At 43.6% G+C, this 17,107-nt stretch overlaps 1 long non-coding RNA gene across 1 annotated transcript in view; it reads left to right on the top strand.

Moving 5' to 3' along the window:
• The first annotated feature begins 547 nt into the window (after positions 1-547).
• LOC146358940 (uncharacterized) overlaps positions 548-17,107 on the top strand; it is a 109,611-nt gene continuing 93,051 nt past the window's right edge. The window contains exon 1 of the long non-coding RNA XR_014787138.1: positions 548-614. This is a non-coding gene — a long non-coding RNA (uncharacterized LOC146358940). The remainder of the gene's footprint in view (positions 615-17,107) is intronic.

Genomic DNA, 17,107 nt, shown 5'->3' with positions numbered 1-17,107 from the left:
GCTGTCTAGTTGAAAATGCAGGGCAGGAGGAGCACGGAGGGAATGATCCCCTCCGTGCCTCTCCTGCCCTGCATTGGATAGGAGGTCGCCTCCGAGTGAATAGGATTGTGCCCTTAAGGAATGAATAAAGCAATCTTGTGTATTACAATATTATTGCAGAGATAGTTTGGTAAGACTACTGCACTGGATCAATATGCCATTGGCTTGGGGTTGAGTGGCAGTGATTCACAAACCAATTAAGCCAGTGCGTCCAGACAGCCTGATCATATGGGTTGGCTTTAGCTTCTAAAGCTCAAACAAGGATGAGTCCTGCTGCAGCAACAGCTGAACTAGACTCTTGTTGCCTGCCAAGAGCTTGAAGTCCTATACTCCCACCACTTCCCTCGCTATTAAATATGGCCAGCACATTTCATGTCAGCCTCCTACACAGCACAAAGGCACATGGGATGTTGTGCAAAAGCAGGAGGACCAAAAGGTTCCATCTCTCAGCCTTGACCTGCCCTGGAAAAAGAAGGTCATTAACTGCCCTTGCACAGCACATTTTTTAACAGATTAGTTTCTGAATCCACAATAGTTCATTTTCAAGCAGACTTTGCCCGCATAACTACAATAAGGTAAGCAATGTAGTGCTCTTATTTCTATTTACATCAACGGACTTAGTTTCTGCTGGTGTTTTTCAAGGGAATTGTAGACATTAAAGATGCTCAAAAAAATGACAGTTAGAAACATATTTCTGCACTAAACAGGTTATGCGTGTCATCTTCTATGCAGACAAGAGATGATTCACAGTGGTTGTTATGCCCCAAATTCTCAATGACTTATGTCTCAGAAAGGTGGGAATCAAATCCACAGCTGTTTTTTTCTTAAAACTAGCATCTCGTTTTAGCAAATACTGCACTTCAAAAGCAATGCACTTCTTAGAAGTTGTTTTACTACTTCTTTTTTTCTCTTGCGGATAACATCCTGAAATTATAGGCAGTATTCTGTTTCATTCTGAAATTTCACCAAGTTCTTTTTTCTTTTTCTTTTTTAAAGTTAAGAACTTCTTCTGTTTTGGAGCTACTGTCTTTAAAATTAAAACAGTTGTCTGTCTGGCAACAAAGTTGTTTTCTTTTAAGCACATCAGTTGAACAAAGCAGAATCTTACTGTTTATTCTGAGTAAGGGTTTGTTTAAACAAAAATGACAAAATAATGCTAAACGGCTTAAGTAATGTTCACACTATAGAATGAGCTTATCTTTATTATTCAGATCTCAAACTCAATGTTAGTGCGCCCACAAATATTTTATATTCTACAATATGTGTGCATGCTGGGGACTTTCTGACTAGCAATTACAGGCTTCCACAGGTTTCTAATTTCTATGTATAGACATTTGACAGTGAAACTTGAGTGTGGATTTGAACCTCAGGCTGCTTTGTCTATGTGCAATACCTATTCCCAAACCATACACTGGGAGAAAATGGTTACTGACAAAGACTGCAATCCTGTACCTGAGAATAAGTCCTATTGAACTCAATGGGGTTTATTTCTGAGTAGACATGTACAGGATAGCACTGGAAAAAATTATCATAGCTGCCCATTATTAGCAGAACGCGTAAGGGCTTCCAAGAAGTAACAGGCATAAAGATAGAAATATCAAAATTAGAACATGCAGCAGCATTTACACATTCAGGTTTACCAGTGGATACAGTTGCCTTGCATATCAGTCCAGAAGTATCCTACCAATTGTTTTACTTGTCTGCTTGCTCACATGCACCCGTGTTGGTCATTTGTGGTATTTCGGTGACCTTGATAAAAAAAAAAAGTTACGTTTTCTTCCACTTTTTGCTGCAGGAGTTTCTTATTCACCATAGGCTACCATGGCAGTTGGCTATATACAAGCCTGCAATATCCACTAGGCCTTGTATCTGGTGTAATTTGTGCAAGGCTTTAGTTGCAAAATCTGTACTTGTGCACCTCTTATTAATAGGGATGGGAAGACATTCCTTTGGTTCACATTTTAAGGCAAATGTGCCTAATTCACACTACCCAAACCAATACATGGACCAAAATACAGCCATACTTCAGTATTTGTACTTTTCCTGATTTTGCGATGCAGCTCTCCAATCAAAAAATGCATAGAAAACTGTATATATTAGAGTGTGCACAAAAATGCATAAAATAGTTTTTAAAAAACAGAAAAATACATTACAATGTTACATCAGGCAAAATTGCATACAAACATTTATATATTAGGAGAAATGCACACAAAAATGCCTATACGTTTCCATGCGGGCTTTTAAAACAATATTTTACTAACTGATGTAGAAATGGGACATAATTAACTTAGGCCGCAGTCCGATGGATGTTTAGACAGTGTGGCTGGCTGGGGAATGCTGGGGGTTGTAGGACTTTTTCTGTCACAACATGTGTAGGATTGCACTCTTAAGGTGCAATTCTATGCACATTTAGACAGAAAAAAGTCCTACAATTCCCAGCATGTCCTCCTAACCAGCATGGTTCCCTGGTGCACGCTGGGAGTTTTAGGACTTTTTTCTGTCTAAATGTGTATAGAATTGCACCCTTAAAGTTGGAAAAATGAGAAACTGAATGAAACCAACATTGACAGATTCTTCTATCCCTACTTAATACTGCTAATGCATGGACCGCATTGTCACTGCATGGCTATTCCTGTGGTACTATATAGTACTATGGCTTTTATGCTGTATCACAGCTTTTTGTGAAGCTGTCATCCCATTCTGTTCCGCAAGGCTCCATATTGTTCACAAAATTGTTCAGCATTATTGGCATTGGGAGGACTAGGGGAAGCGCTCCCTTCAAGACTGCTTAGAGGTGTTATTATATTAAGCAGTATATAAGTATTACAAATAAATAAATACATACATACATACATACATACTCATAATAAAGACCAAACACACTGGCAGTCAGATGAAAGTCCTGGGATCCATCATGGTCAGGGCATGTTCATCTGAATACACACTGTGCTAAGCATAGTGCTCAGGTATGGTTCATCTGGCCATCATGTTATCAGTTTAGAGCTGTAATCAGTGGGCAATTTCCTGAATTTCACAGGTCACCACGTGCTATCAAACCTGGTCATGAGTTCAGGCTGAGACAAACACTTTAAATATAGTTGGAGCCATAATATTAAAAAGTGAATGCGATGAAACTATTTTTAAAAACTCTTTTAACCTAGAGAGAGAGAAAAAAAATAGACACAAGTCTCCTGTAAATCCAAGTTACCATCCATGGAAGAAGCTGCCTGCTACATCTCTGGATGGTGCCAAGATTGAGATGATCTCTGAGGCTCACCCTAGTGCCACCCTACTGGGTCCTCCCAAAGCCAATGTACCTTTCTCCTGGCCCCATCCCCTTTCCCCCAAGCACTGATCATTTGGGGGTTTCCCAGATGTTGTGAAGTTTTTTCCCCCATTCTAAAAGGTTGAAATGCCTCTCCTAAGACTTAGCTACTGACAGTAAGAGCTGGGGAGAGCAATCATATGGGGAACAATGGTCACCTCTTGAACTCAGGGGTGACTGCCTAGCCAGTGCAGGGTGGGAGGACCAGTGAGGAGTGGATCTCCTCTGCATTCCCGCCACCCTACTTTCGAGGCTAGACAGCCGAAATCAGCTGTCTAGCCATGGGACCTCAGAGCACAGGGTGGGGAGGCTGGATAACACATAGGAAGCATCGTACCGGCACTTCCCCACCCCAGTCTGCCCACAGGAATGCTCCATTACCCCTGATCGGTACTGCTCTTCCAAGTGCGGAGCATGGGGCCAATCTGTGCTGCCTACAAGGCAGCATGGGAGGGGGTGGAGTTCAGTTGTCTGGAAACTGACTAATCCTATGGCTGTCTAGCCACTGACTAGTGGCCATAGGATTGCACCCTTAATCTACAAAACGCTGGTATTTGGGGCTGTGCCAACCACTGGAATGTGGCCCCAAATGTACCTAATTTCTCACTATTGAACCAATATGCGAACTGAAACTCAGTTATCTTTAGAAATTCACACTTGTGTGAATTTAAAGAGAGAAAAGGCATCCCAAAAGTGTAGATCAGGGCAAAGTACATACAGAAATGTGTATATCAATGTTCAGTGTGCAAAGGTATACTATATTAGTCAAACTGCTTGCAAAAATACATACATCAGGAAAAGTGGCATGCAAAAGTGCATGTATTCGAAGAAATGTGCACAAAAATGCATACACATCTTCATGAAGAAAAAGAAAAGTCAAAGTTTGGGACAACCTGAACTTAAGATTGGAAAAATCCTCAAAATTCAGGATGAACAGAATTTATGACTGGAAAACTGAGAGAAACAAATTAACAGATTTATCCATCGCTAGGTGGGACTAGAGTGGGGAGTTCAGGGACCACACTCAAGTCGCTTCCTGGTTCCACTCCTCAAAAGATGAGTGGATCTATCACTGATTTTCTAAGGGCACAATCCTATGCATGTTTAGACAGAAAAATGACCTAACACTCCCAGCATTCCCCAGCCAGCATAGCTGGCTGGGGAATGCTGGGAGTGGTAGGACTTTTCCTGTCTAAACATGCATAGGATTGTGCCCTAAAAGGCCTCCACATGCACAGCCTTAACTGCTGGACCACGAGCAGGAGGGATCCATATGCACCACACCTGTTGCAGGTGTATGTTCCAGCATCCTCAACCTTGCTTTCACATATGTAAGACCCCTACCCAGATTATTTTCTTTGCTAAAATTAGAAACAAGGATGATTTCACTGGGGATGGTTTCACATCCATCTGCATAGGTCGTCTAATGTTGTAATTGACTGAAAAATCATCACAGAAAATCCCATTAGCCATCATTCCATCACAGGATACAGCCACTTGGCTGGAAAACAAACAGTCACCTAAAATGAAAGGAAAACAATGAAAGTGGAATTTGAAATCTCAAAAGGCATCTCTGTGTTTCCTGACAGTTTTCTTGCTGAGTTTCAAATATTAAAACCCTCCCAGTTGTTAAATAAAGAATGATGAGGGGAAGCCTGCATTTTAATTTCCACTGGGAGTTGTGTGGTGCGAGACAATTGTGTTATTACTTTTGTTTGGAAACACACATACAATGCTGTAATGCGCGTGAGACATGCAGTGGGGAACAAATAAGCTGGAACAATGAAATATACTTCTAAGAACAGTGCTGTTTTTGGTTTCTGGTAACTGACTTAACTAGACAAGCCCTTTACTATGTGAGAAGTAGAGTCTATATGAAGTAGAAGAAGTAGAGTCTATATGAAGTAGAGTCTAAAAATGTCAGCGATTCCGGTTCTGAAAATACTTTCTCTGTTTAAGAGAAACCTTTCTAATCAATATTATTCTGAATTGGAAACTTAACACTTCACGCCATAAATGTTCAAATAAATGTAAGCCCTACCTAGTTCGGAACTGCACAACTAGTTCTATATAGGGTGGTCATGCACAACCAGTTCTTTGTAGGGACAATCCTCCATTTGAAGGTATCCTCTATTTGAAGGACTGTCAGAGGACACCCTATTTGAAGGCATCCTCTATTTCAGGGATATACAAATTCTTTGGGCCTGAGGGCAGGACATGATGCTGGCTCAGAAACTGGGGCCCCCACACACTCACACACACACTTGCACACATGTACACACACACGCACGCACACCTATAGACACCCATCCCAGCAATCCTGGTATAGACGGCTCTTTCCTCATTAATAGCAGCAGTGGGGAAAGAGCAATCTGTATCAAGATTCCTGTGGAAAGAGCAATCTGTATTGCTGGTAACAAATTACAATAGTACAATGGGTGGGGAGAATTCAGCAGTGGGGGTCAGGGTACCCGGGGGGCACAATTAAGTCCTTGGGGGCTGCAGGTTATGCACTCCTGCTTTCTTTGAAGAGATGTCCAGTCCAAATCTGGTTTAAAAGACCATAAGAAGGGAGATCAGGGGCACCAAAGTTGCACATCCACAGTTAGCAGCTGGATTGCAGACAAGCAAGCACACAGGTCAGCCAGACACAGTATGCCCCACTATGGTGAGATGTGTTCTAAATTTGCATCCATGCACATAAATTAGCATATGCAAATGTTATGCATGTCTATGTCCTTTCTGGTCCTCTTTGTTGGTGAGACATTTCCTCTTTTTCAGTGATGCATAAAAGGCCACCCTAGATCTATGTGTACAGTGGGGCTTTAAGCTTATGTTTCTCAAGCATTAGCCCTCTATGCCACAGGAAACGGGATTTTTCAAAAGCATCCAAACCAAAATTTGCTTAGGTGTGCAGAATATTTGTCCCATAAGAAGCATAAAACCTTTTCCATTGATGATTTCCTCGAAACATGCCAGGAACCAAATCCACCTGTGCATCTCTCTCTCTCGCTCTTCATTTTGGTGTCTTTTTAAATGACTGCTCTTGATCCTTTCTTTTTGTGACTTTCAAAAGCACTTTGAGATATAACATAGGAGTTTGTTGTAAGAAAAGGTCAAAAATGCCCTTGGGCACACCTGAAATAGTGCTTTGGAATCTGGACTTTGTGCAATGTTGTCAAGTTAATTGATATACCTTTTGAAAACTTGAACAATGGCGCAGTCCACTGAACTGGGCTTTAAAACCAGCTGGTGCTTGTTGAATATGTAGGGAAGCCAGCTAGATCTGAGAAGTTAAGATTAAGAATATCAGCCATAAAGTGGAACTTGATAATGGTCAGTTATCACAGTTCCCTTCGATCAAATCAAGTTATCATATTTTCACACTTGATTGAGAATTAAACTAAAGAAATGTAAGAGGTGGGACCATCCCTCCTTAAGCAAATCTGGCTCTGGCCATCATTTGCAAAAGATGGAGCTGATGTGAAACTTGTCAATCTGGGGCCTACTTACAGTGGAGGAAATTACACATCAAATTTCTTGCCAAAATTTGTACATATTTGGCTTGATGTAGACATTTGTCCAGCTCAAAATGCTTGGGTGTACTATAAACTGAATTCCCTTTCCTGTACAAGCAAAACATCTTAGGCCGGCTTTGGGCTCACCTTAACAGGAAGGGCTATAAAACGCTGAGCAACAATAGACTTCCTGGTTCTGGCATGTTGTGACTCCTGGCTTCAACATGACAAATGCTTGGCCCTAACAGGCTGTCCCTGCTGGAGATAATACCTTAAGTGGATGTGGGAAATTTGTGGCCCTCCAGATGTTTTGGCCTACATCTCCCATCAGCCCTAACCAGCATAGCCAATGGTGAGGAATGATAGGAGTTATAGGCCAAAATGTCTAGCAGGCCAGCCCCCAGCCCTGTCTTTTAGCATTGGTCTCCAACTCATGGGTCAGCACCTACTACTGGTCACAGCCTGACTTCAGATGGTTGCTACGGTAGGACTAGGTTGGATCCAGACTTAGTCATACTTAGAGTAGTCACATTGAAATGAATGGGATTTAAGTTAGCCATTACTAACTTAAGCACCATTGATTTCAATGGGTCTACTTTATTTATTTACATAATTTGTTTATTGTCCAATTGACCATGTCCTCTGAGTGGTTAACAATACTTTAAGTATGCTAAGTCTGGATCCAACCCACTGAATAAGACAGAAACATTTATGTATGTATGTAAACACATTTATATTGCCTTTCCATTAAAATTACACTTAAGGCAGTTTTAGTCCCTTCCCCGTGTTTTGCCTTGCTAACAAAGACATTCTGAATCAAATGCCACAAATTCACATTTCTTCTTGATTTGTTCTGAACACATCTGGTAGTCCCACACAGAAGCACCTTGATAGAAATTTTGGGCCCTGAAGCCATATCTCAAATGCCCCAATTCCACAGGCCCTAGTTACCAATTAGTAACCCACCCCCTCATCCTCCAAATTCCACCGACATATACACACACTTCCAGTAGAGGACTGCGATGTCTAAATTGGCCCTTAAATTAGTGCTCATCAAAGCATTCAACTGGCCCCATCTCCATGGTCTTTTAATGTGGTTTGCACCACTGGTATACATGGAGGTGGATGAAGCTACCCCAGTGATAACCTGGTTGGAGATGGACACTAGTTAGAGAGACTCATCACCATTTCCTGTGCTGTATACACTCACTCATTTTTGTCCCACTGTTGTTGTTCCTGGCCAAACAGGTTTGGTAGGTTTCTGAAGCACTCCTCAGATGATGTTGGGGTGAATGTATGACCCGTGGTCAGCTAGGCCTCTATCATGCCTTCTATTTAATCCTTTTTAATTTATATCCCCTTGCCTTTCCTCTAGGGAAATCAAAGTTGTGTGCATAGGGATCCCAGGTGGTCCTCCATCCAGGCACTAACCAGACACAGACCTGCTTAGCTTCAGCAGGGTTTCTGCCTCACATGCCCCTACCGCACCCATATGCCATATCCCCTTTAACTCTCTGAAAACCCTCTCATCCATCTCCTGCCCACATCTCCGTTTTAACTGTTTATTGGCTATGTTTAATGTTAATGTTGAAGTGTTTAATGTTGAACTGTGTAAATGTATATTATCCTCCTCCCACCCTCCGCCCCCCGGCCACCTCCTGCACTAAGGCTGTTTTATACCTCTTCAGCAAAGCAAAGGGTGTTTCAGTGTACAAGAAAAAATCAGTTGTTCAGATTTTATTTTCAAAGTCTAAAAGGCAAAAACTCTTACTCAGATTCATAAAAGAGTCCTGCCAAAAGATTTCTCGGTTACTTGGACTGAAAACAAAGCGAAACCCCACTCTTCCCCTACCTTATGCCAGCCTTCAGATGAACAGACTCTTGGCAGGTTCCAAGGCCAGCTTGTAGTGCAATTCTTTTACCCTCTAAGATCCCCATATATCCACATATATGGAATGAATTGAGACTGGAAGCAGGAGACCTGACTGAATTTGCATTAAGCATTTCAGTTGAGGAGGAGGAGGAGTTAGCCTGCTTAAGTTAGCGGAAGCATGAATCACCAATATGCTCTTATCAGTGAATCTCCCTCCCTCCCTCTGTTCTGTTCCCCATTGTGAATACATGTCCAATTCCCTTCCCACAGCTCACAGCTTTAGCAGTGGGAGACAACCCCCTTTGGGGTCTGAATAGGTCACACACTTAGCCCTGGTTTGCACAACCACAGCAGGGGAAATAAGCCACAGTGATTTATTTCCCCCTCCGCATGTGCTGGTCGGGTGCAAGGAGGGTTAGCATGATCACCCTCAGCAGCAAAGCTTGTCATGTCATGCAAACCCGGCCACGATGGCTTGTTGCCATGGGTAACTAGCTACCCAGAATCCATGTAGAGTTCTGGGGTGACTTGTTACCCCTGGCCAGGTTCACGTGATGTGCCAAGCCATGTTGCTGAGGGTAATTATGCTAATCCTCCCTGGTACATAAATGGCACGTACAAGGTGCTTAACAAGCCACTGTGACTCATTAATCACCTCACCACCATGTGAACCAGGTCTTAGAGTTTTGGGATTTGAGGGTCTGGGACTGAGGAGGGCAGCCCTCATCACTTGAAGGTGCAGCCAGAGGGCAGAGACAGCCAGATGGCTATCTCCAGGCTCAGAGCCAGGTCAGGCTCACCCTTCTTAGCTCACTGGAGTAAGATCACCACAGTGTTCACCATTGCAGAACTGTTCTTGTTAATTTAATCAAGTTGTGGCCCTTGTTTATCCAACCCTCATTGTGCTGCCTCTTCATTTCTGGGTGTGGGAGCAAACCTTTCCACTGCAGTGATGCACACTGCAAGATTTACGTGTGTGTGTGTGTGTGTGTGTGTGTGTCTATCTATCTGTCTATCTATCTCTTGCCTTTATGAAACAAGATTATATATATATATACACACACACACATTTTTGGTGAAGGCCAAGATTCTTGGGTTCCAACTTTATACAGGCCCCTGAAGCTATTAGTAGAGAGGAATGTGTTACTTTTGGAATGTGTGAACACTCTTGATAACGTCTTGTGTATTAACAATCTATGACACTACAAATGAAAAGCATAATGTATTAACAGGCTTTCTGCGGCAAGGGAGTATTCTGAGATTCCGAATGCATGTATGAGTATTAGGCATAGAATAGTCATAGAATAGTAGGGTTGGAAGGGGCCTACAAGGCCATCAAGTCCAACCCCCTGCTCAATGCAGGAATCCAAGTCAAAGCATCCCTGACAGATGGCTGTCCAGCCTCGTCTTGAACGCCTCCAGTGTGGGAGAGCCCACCACCTCCCTAGGGAATTGGTTCCATTGTCATATTGCTCTAACAGTCAGGAGTTTTTCCTGATGTTCAGCCAGAATCTGGCTTCCTGTAACTTGAACCCATTATTCCGTGTCCTGCACTCTGGGATGATGGAGAAGAGATCCTGGCCTTCCTCTCTGTGACAACCTTTCAAGGACTTGAAGAGCGCTATCATATCTCCCCTCAGTCTTCTCTTCTCAAGGCTAAACATGCCCAGTTCTTTCAGTCTCTCTTCATAGAGCTTTGTTTCCAGTCCCCTGATCATCTTTGTTGCCCTCCTCTGAACCCTCTCCAGTTTGTCTGCATCCTTCTTAAAGTGTGGTGCCCAGAACTGAACACAGTACTCCAGATGAGGCCTAACCAGTGCTGAGTAGAGGGGAACTAGTACTTCCCGGGATTTGGAAGCTATGCTTCTATGAATGCAGCCCAAAAGAGCATTGGCCTTTTTTGCAGCCACATCACATTGTTGGCTCATATCCAGCTTGTGATCAACAACAATTCCAAGATCTTTCTCACTTGTAGTGTTGTTGAGCCACGTATCCCCCATCTTGTAACTGTGCATTTAGTTTCTTTTTTCTAGGTGCAGAACTTGGCATTTATCCCTATTAAATAAATTCTGTTGTTTTCTGCCCAGCGCTCCAGTCTATCCAGATCACTTTGAATTTTGTTTTTGTCTTCCAAAATATTAGCTATCCCGCCCAATTTGGTGTCATCTGCAAATTTTATCAGCATTTCCTGCACCTCCTCCTCCAAGTCATTAATAAAAATGTTGAAGAGCACTGGGCCCAGGACTGAGCCTTGTGGTACCCCACTCGTTACCTCTCCCCAGTTTGAGAAGGTCCCATTGATAAGCACTCTTTGAGTCCGATTCTGTAGCCAACTGTGGATCCACCGGAACGTTGTTTCATCTAGCCCACTTTGAGCTAGTTTGCTCATCGGGATATCATGGGGCACTTTGTCGAAAGCTTTGCTGGAGTCGAGGTATATGATGTCTACAGCATTCCCACAGTCTACAAGGGAGGTTACTTGATCAAAAAATGAGATCAGATTTGTCTGGCAGGACTTGTTTTTGACAAATCCATGTTGGCTTCGAGTAATCATGGCATTGTTTTCAAGGTGCTTCCAGATGGATTGCTTTATCATCTGCTCCCTGCTGGGATTGATGTCAGACTGACTGGTCTGTAGTTCCCAGGTTCCTCCTTTTTACCCTTTTTGAAGATAGGGACAACATTAGCCCTCCTCCAGTCATCTGGCACTTCCCCCATCCTCCATGATTTCTCAAAGAGAATAGACAGTGGTTCTGAGAGTTCTTCTGCCAGTTCCTTTATTACTCTAGGATGCAGCTCATCTGTCCCTGGAGATTTGAACTCATTCAAAGTAATGAGGTGTTCCTTGACCATATGCCTATCGATCTCAAGCTGCAATCCTGCCCCTTCAGTCTGCACTTCGCCTTTGCCAGGGGGGTCATAGACCCTCTTTTGGGAGAAGACTGAGCCAAAGTAGGAATTGAGCACCTCTGCCTTTTCTTTGTCATCTGTTATCGTTTTGCCATCCTTATTTAATACCTGAACAACTATTTCTTTCTTCTGCCTTTTACTATGCACGTAGCTGAAGAAAGCCTTTTTGTTGTTTTTAGCATCCCTCGCTAACCTCAGCTCGTTCTCAGCTTTAGCCTTCCTGACGCCATCCCTGCAATTCTGTGCTACCTGCCTGTACTCTTCCTTTGTTACTTGGCCTTCTTTCCACTTCCTAGATGTGTCCTTTTTTGTTTTCAGGTCATCTCTAAGCTTTTTGTGAAGCCACATTGGCTTCTTCTGTTGTCTTCCTCCTTTTCTTCTTGTTGGAATTGTTTGTGATTGTGCCTTGAGAATTTCCTTTTTTAAAAGCTCCCACCCATCTTGGACTCCTTTTCTCGTTAGCATCGCTTGCCCTGGGACCTTACTGATCACTGTTCTGAGTTTATTAAAATCAGCTTTCCTAAAATCCAGGGTACGCGTTTGACTACACTCGGCTTTTGCTTCCCTTAGAACCAAGAACTCAAGTGCAACATGGTTGCTTTCCCCCAGAGTTCCTGTAACTGCTACTTTATCCACTAAGTCATCACTGTTGGTTAGGATCAAGTCAAGGACAGACGATCCTCTAGTTCCTTCCTCTACTTTCTGTAGGAGGAAGTTATCCGCCACAGAAGTAAGGATGGACAAAAGTCCATTACCTGGTCCCGCCAGCTGTTTTCGGTGGGGGAGAGAGGCGTTCCGTTTCTCCCCCCAAAATTCTTGGTGGGGGTGAGTTATACCTATACTGTCTCAGTTATACCTATCAAGTCATAATTTCCCTCCTGTATTAAGAGTTCAAGTTCGTTCTGTTTGTTTCCCATACTCTGGGCATTAGTATATAGACATCGAAGACCATGTGCTTCATAGTCTGGCTTTCTTCCTACATGTGTCTGAAGACTATTATTGGGCGCTATCAGAGCTGTTCTCTCCATTGCAGTCCATGCGCCTATGTCCATTGTTACCCCCAACATTACATCTCCCTTCCCCGTAGGATTCCGTTTAAAGCCCTCCTGATGAAGTTCTTCATGCTGTGGCCAAACACATTCTTCCCATCCTTTGTGAGGTGCAACCCGTCCCTTGCCAACAGCCCATCTTCCAGGAAGTATAGCCCATGGTCCCAGAATCCAAATCTCTCTCGTCAGCATCACCTTCGTAGCCAGTCATTCACCCGGAGTATTTCTCATTCCCTTTCTATCCCTCTTCTAACTACTGGAAGGATGGATGAGAAAACTATCTGGGCCCCAAAGTTCTTGAGTTTCCTTCCCAGAGCTTCAAAGTCTGAAGTGACTTTTTCGTAGCTCCGCTTGGCAGTATCATTTGTTCCCACATGGATGAGAAGAAAGGGATACCTGTCAGTGGGCTTTATGAGTGCAGGCAACCTTTCAGTCACGTCTCTAATTCATCCTCCCGGGAGACAACATACCTGGCGAGTCCACGGGTCTTCACGACATATTTGGGTCTCAACCCCACGCAGCAAGGAGTCTCCCACTACTACCACTCTTCTCTTCTTGTTGTTGTAGGCCTGGGTTTCATCACCTCTGTTTGACTGACCTTTAGCTTCTTGCTCACTCTCATGTAGGTTCCCCTCTGATTCTTTGTCTGCAGGCTGTTCTCCAGTCTTATCCGCAAGTACCCGGCATATACGAATCCACCTATATCCGGTCTGAGGGATGTCTGTTGTGGGGAAATCTGGCCTTCTTGGGGCTCGACTGATTTCCCTGGAGCACCTGGCTCGGCTTGCAGATTTTGGCTTTATTTTTTTCTCAAAAAATGGCTGCAATTTGCAGATCTTGGATAAATTACAGCCATAATTAGCATAATTTGTGCAAATTGCAGCCATAAAGTGCTTAGTTATGCATAAAGTGCAGCTGCAATTTATGCATAACAAAGCACTTTACGATCACAATTTGTGCAAATTAGTCTAATTACAGCTGCAGTTTTCATTTGTGACCATTTTTAGATAACAAAAATAAAGCTGAAATCCACAAGCCATGCACCGGCAGGGAGAGGCGGTCTGTTGCAGATTCTGCAGGTTGGATTCTTAGGAATCCGATGACTTTTCAATCTGTGGAGGATTTCTCCAGCATCCCTAATGAGTATACATAATGCTACAAACGCAGCTTATTTTCAATGGTTGGTGGTACCTAACACTTATCGGTGTATCATTTTTCATAACTATACACCAGTTCAACCCAACCTTACACTACAGTTCATTTTTAGAGCCTCTCAGATACAAATAAAGGGAGAAACCCAGTTAAGATTTTGTTTAACTTTTTAAATATTCATTTGAAACTTTGAATGAGTTGTATATAAGACTCTGTGCTTCAGAGACCTTATATAAACTCTTTGGAAGAAAGCATGATATCTTTCCAGGCATTTATGATGCCTCCTGAGTCCTCATCATGTTGTTGACTTAACCCCCCCTTTTTTTGGTCTGGGGTCCTTTCCTTTCAGCTATTTCCTGAAGCTAAAAAGGATTTTTAAACTTACTTTAAAAGTCCTTAGTTTAGCAAAATAAACAGTCAGTCAGCCCCATTCTTGATTCTCTCCTACCCCCTTACACTACTAGGGGGTAATAAATCTTCTCTCTGACAAGTCTCCAATGATCCATTACACTAATGCATCATAATGACAATGTTGATGACGTATTAGTGCATTATTTACTGAGTAAGTTGTTTCTCTTTTTCACATTTATACGTGGCTGGAAAAAGGGGGTTGAAAGAGTGTTACAACCCATTAAGGAAACCTCTAGGGCAGCCATCCCCAAACTGGCACTGTCTAGACGTCTTGTATTACAACTCCCATCATCCCCAGCCAACATGTTGGGAATTGTAGTCAACACAACTCAGGGGCATTGGGTTGGAGAAGATAGCCATGGGCCCTTTTAAAATTATGTGGGCCAACCAGTGAAATTGATATGCAGCCAAAATTTTCTTTCAAAGAACTTAGTTTTGCCTTATAAACTTTACACCCGTCCTGTGTAGTAAAACAATTTCTAGATCCGCTTGAGAGAGCAAGTACTTGACAGAACACTCCATGATGCATCACGGACAAATTGCAAAAGCATGTGCAAGTGTTCCTCTTTTGATGCTCCTGAGCTCTGGAACTCTCTTCCTAAAAGCGAAGAAATGGGGAAACAGCATCTGGGTGGCCTTTTAATATGGAAAGGTATTATCTACTGATCCATTCATGGATCACTGCCTTGTTGTGGCGAAGGGGCTTGCATAACTCAGTGAAGCCATAAGCTATGCCGTGCAGGGCCACCCAGGATGGACAGGTCATGGTGGAGAGTTCTGACAAAATGTGGTCCACTGGAGAAGGAAATGGCAACCCACTCCAGTATTCTTGCCAAGAAAACCTAGGGATGGCGGAGAATTTCTCCACGAATCTCCAGGAGGCCGAATGCCAACACCTTCGGCCCCCCAAAATTGGTGGTGAAATTCTCCACCGCCCCCCCCCCCCTGGGATGGGACTTACCTCATGCGAATGTCCCTCTCGGCGGCGGGTCCCGGCGGCGGTTCGGCGGCGGTTCGGCAGCGTTTCGGCGGGGCGGCGGCGGCGGCCGGTCTTCTGACCGGCTGCCACCGCCGCCATTGCAAAATAAAAAAGGAAAGTAAAAAAAAACACACACACACACCCGTGATAGGCTACGTAACGATTTACGTAGCCTATCACGGCTAGATTTCCAAAGTCAGCTGTGATAGGCTATGTAAATCGTCACGTAGCCTATCACGGGTAACTTGGGGGAAAAAAGCACGTACGCAAATGGCGGCGCCCATGGGGCGCCGCCATTTGCATTCCTTAGTTTGGCACGTCTAGTCTACGTAAAGATTTACGTAGACTACGGCGAAAATAAGGGCAACGCAAATAGCATTCCCTTATTTTCGCAGTAGTCTATGTAAATCTCTACGTAGACTAGATGTGCCAAACTAAGGAACGCAAATGGCGGCGCCCCATGGGTGCCGCCATTTGCGTACGCGCTTTTTTTTTCCCCCAAAGTCACCCGTGATAGGCTACGTGATGATTTACATAGCCTATCATGGCTGACTTTGGAAATCTAGCCGTGATAGGCTACGTAAATCGTTACGTAGCCTATCACGGGTGTGGTGTTGTTGTTTTTTTACTTTCCTTTTTTTTTTCACGGCCGGGTAGACGGGGCGCTCCTCCCCGGCCTGAATTTCGGCGGCGAGGGATGGGGCGCCTCCCCCCCTTCGCCTGAACTTTGGGGGGAGAACAGAAGCGCCTCCCCCCCACCGCGAAGCAAGCTGCAGGACCAGGTAAGTCCCTTTCGTCCATCCCTAAGAAAACCCAATGGAACATATCACAAGGCTAAAAGATATGACGCCGGAAGATAAGCCCCTCAGGTCGGAAGGTGTCCAATATACTACTGGGGAAGAGCAGAGGGAATTTCCAAATAGCGCCAGAAAGAGTGAAGCGGCTGGGCCAAAGCCGAAAGGACGCTCAGCTGTGAATGTGTCTGGTGGTGAAAAGAAAGTCCGATGCTGTAAAGAACAATATTGTTTTGGAACCTGGAATGTAAGATCAATGAATCAAGGTAAGCTGGAGGTGATCAGCATGAGATGGCAAGATTGAACATCGACATCTTGGGAATCAGCAAACTAAAATGGACAAGCATGGGCGAATTTAATGCAGGTGACGATTATATCTACTACTGTGGGCAAGAATCCCTTAGAAGAAATGGAGTAGCACTCGTAGTCAACAAAAGGGTGGGAAAAGCAGTACTGGGGTACAATCTCAAAATACTGAGAATGATCTCAGTACGAATCCAAGGCAAAACATTCAACATCACAATAATTCAAGTCTATGACCCAGTCACTGAGGCCGAAGAAGCAGAGGTTGATCAGTTCTATGAAGACCTACAACACCTTCTAGAACTAACACCAAAAAAAGATGTCCTCTTCATCATAGGGGATTGGAATGCTAAAGTAGGAAGCCAAGAAATCACCGGGATAACAGGCAAGCATGGCCTTGGTGTACAAAATGAAGCAGGACAAAGGCTAATAGAGTTTTGCCAAGAGAACACGCTGATCATAGCAAACACTCTTTTCCAACAGCACAAGAGGTGACTCTACACATGGACATCACCAGATGGTCAATATCGAAATCAGATTGATTATGTACTTTGCAGCCAAAGATGGAGAAGCTCTATACACTCAGTAAAAACAAGACCTGGAGCTGACTGTGGCTCAGATCATGAGTTTCTTGTTGCAAAATTTCAGCTTAAATTGAAGAACGTAGGGAAAACTACTAAACCATTCAGGTATGACCTAAACCATATCCCTTATGAATATACAGTGGAGGTGAGGAATAGATTTGAGGGATTAG

The sequence above is a fragment of the Heloderma suspectum genome, chromosome 1 (assembly GCF_057233095.1).
Source record: "Heloderma suspectum isolate Gila_16-S chromosome 1, 16-S_ref, whole genome shotgun sequence".
NCBI lineage: Eukaryota > Metazoa > Chordata > Lepidosauria > Squamata > Helodermatidae > Heloderma > Heloderma suspectum.
The sequence above is the reverse complement of the archived record's forward strand: the minus strand, read 5'-3'. Positions and strand labels throughout refer to the sequence as shown.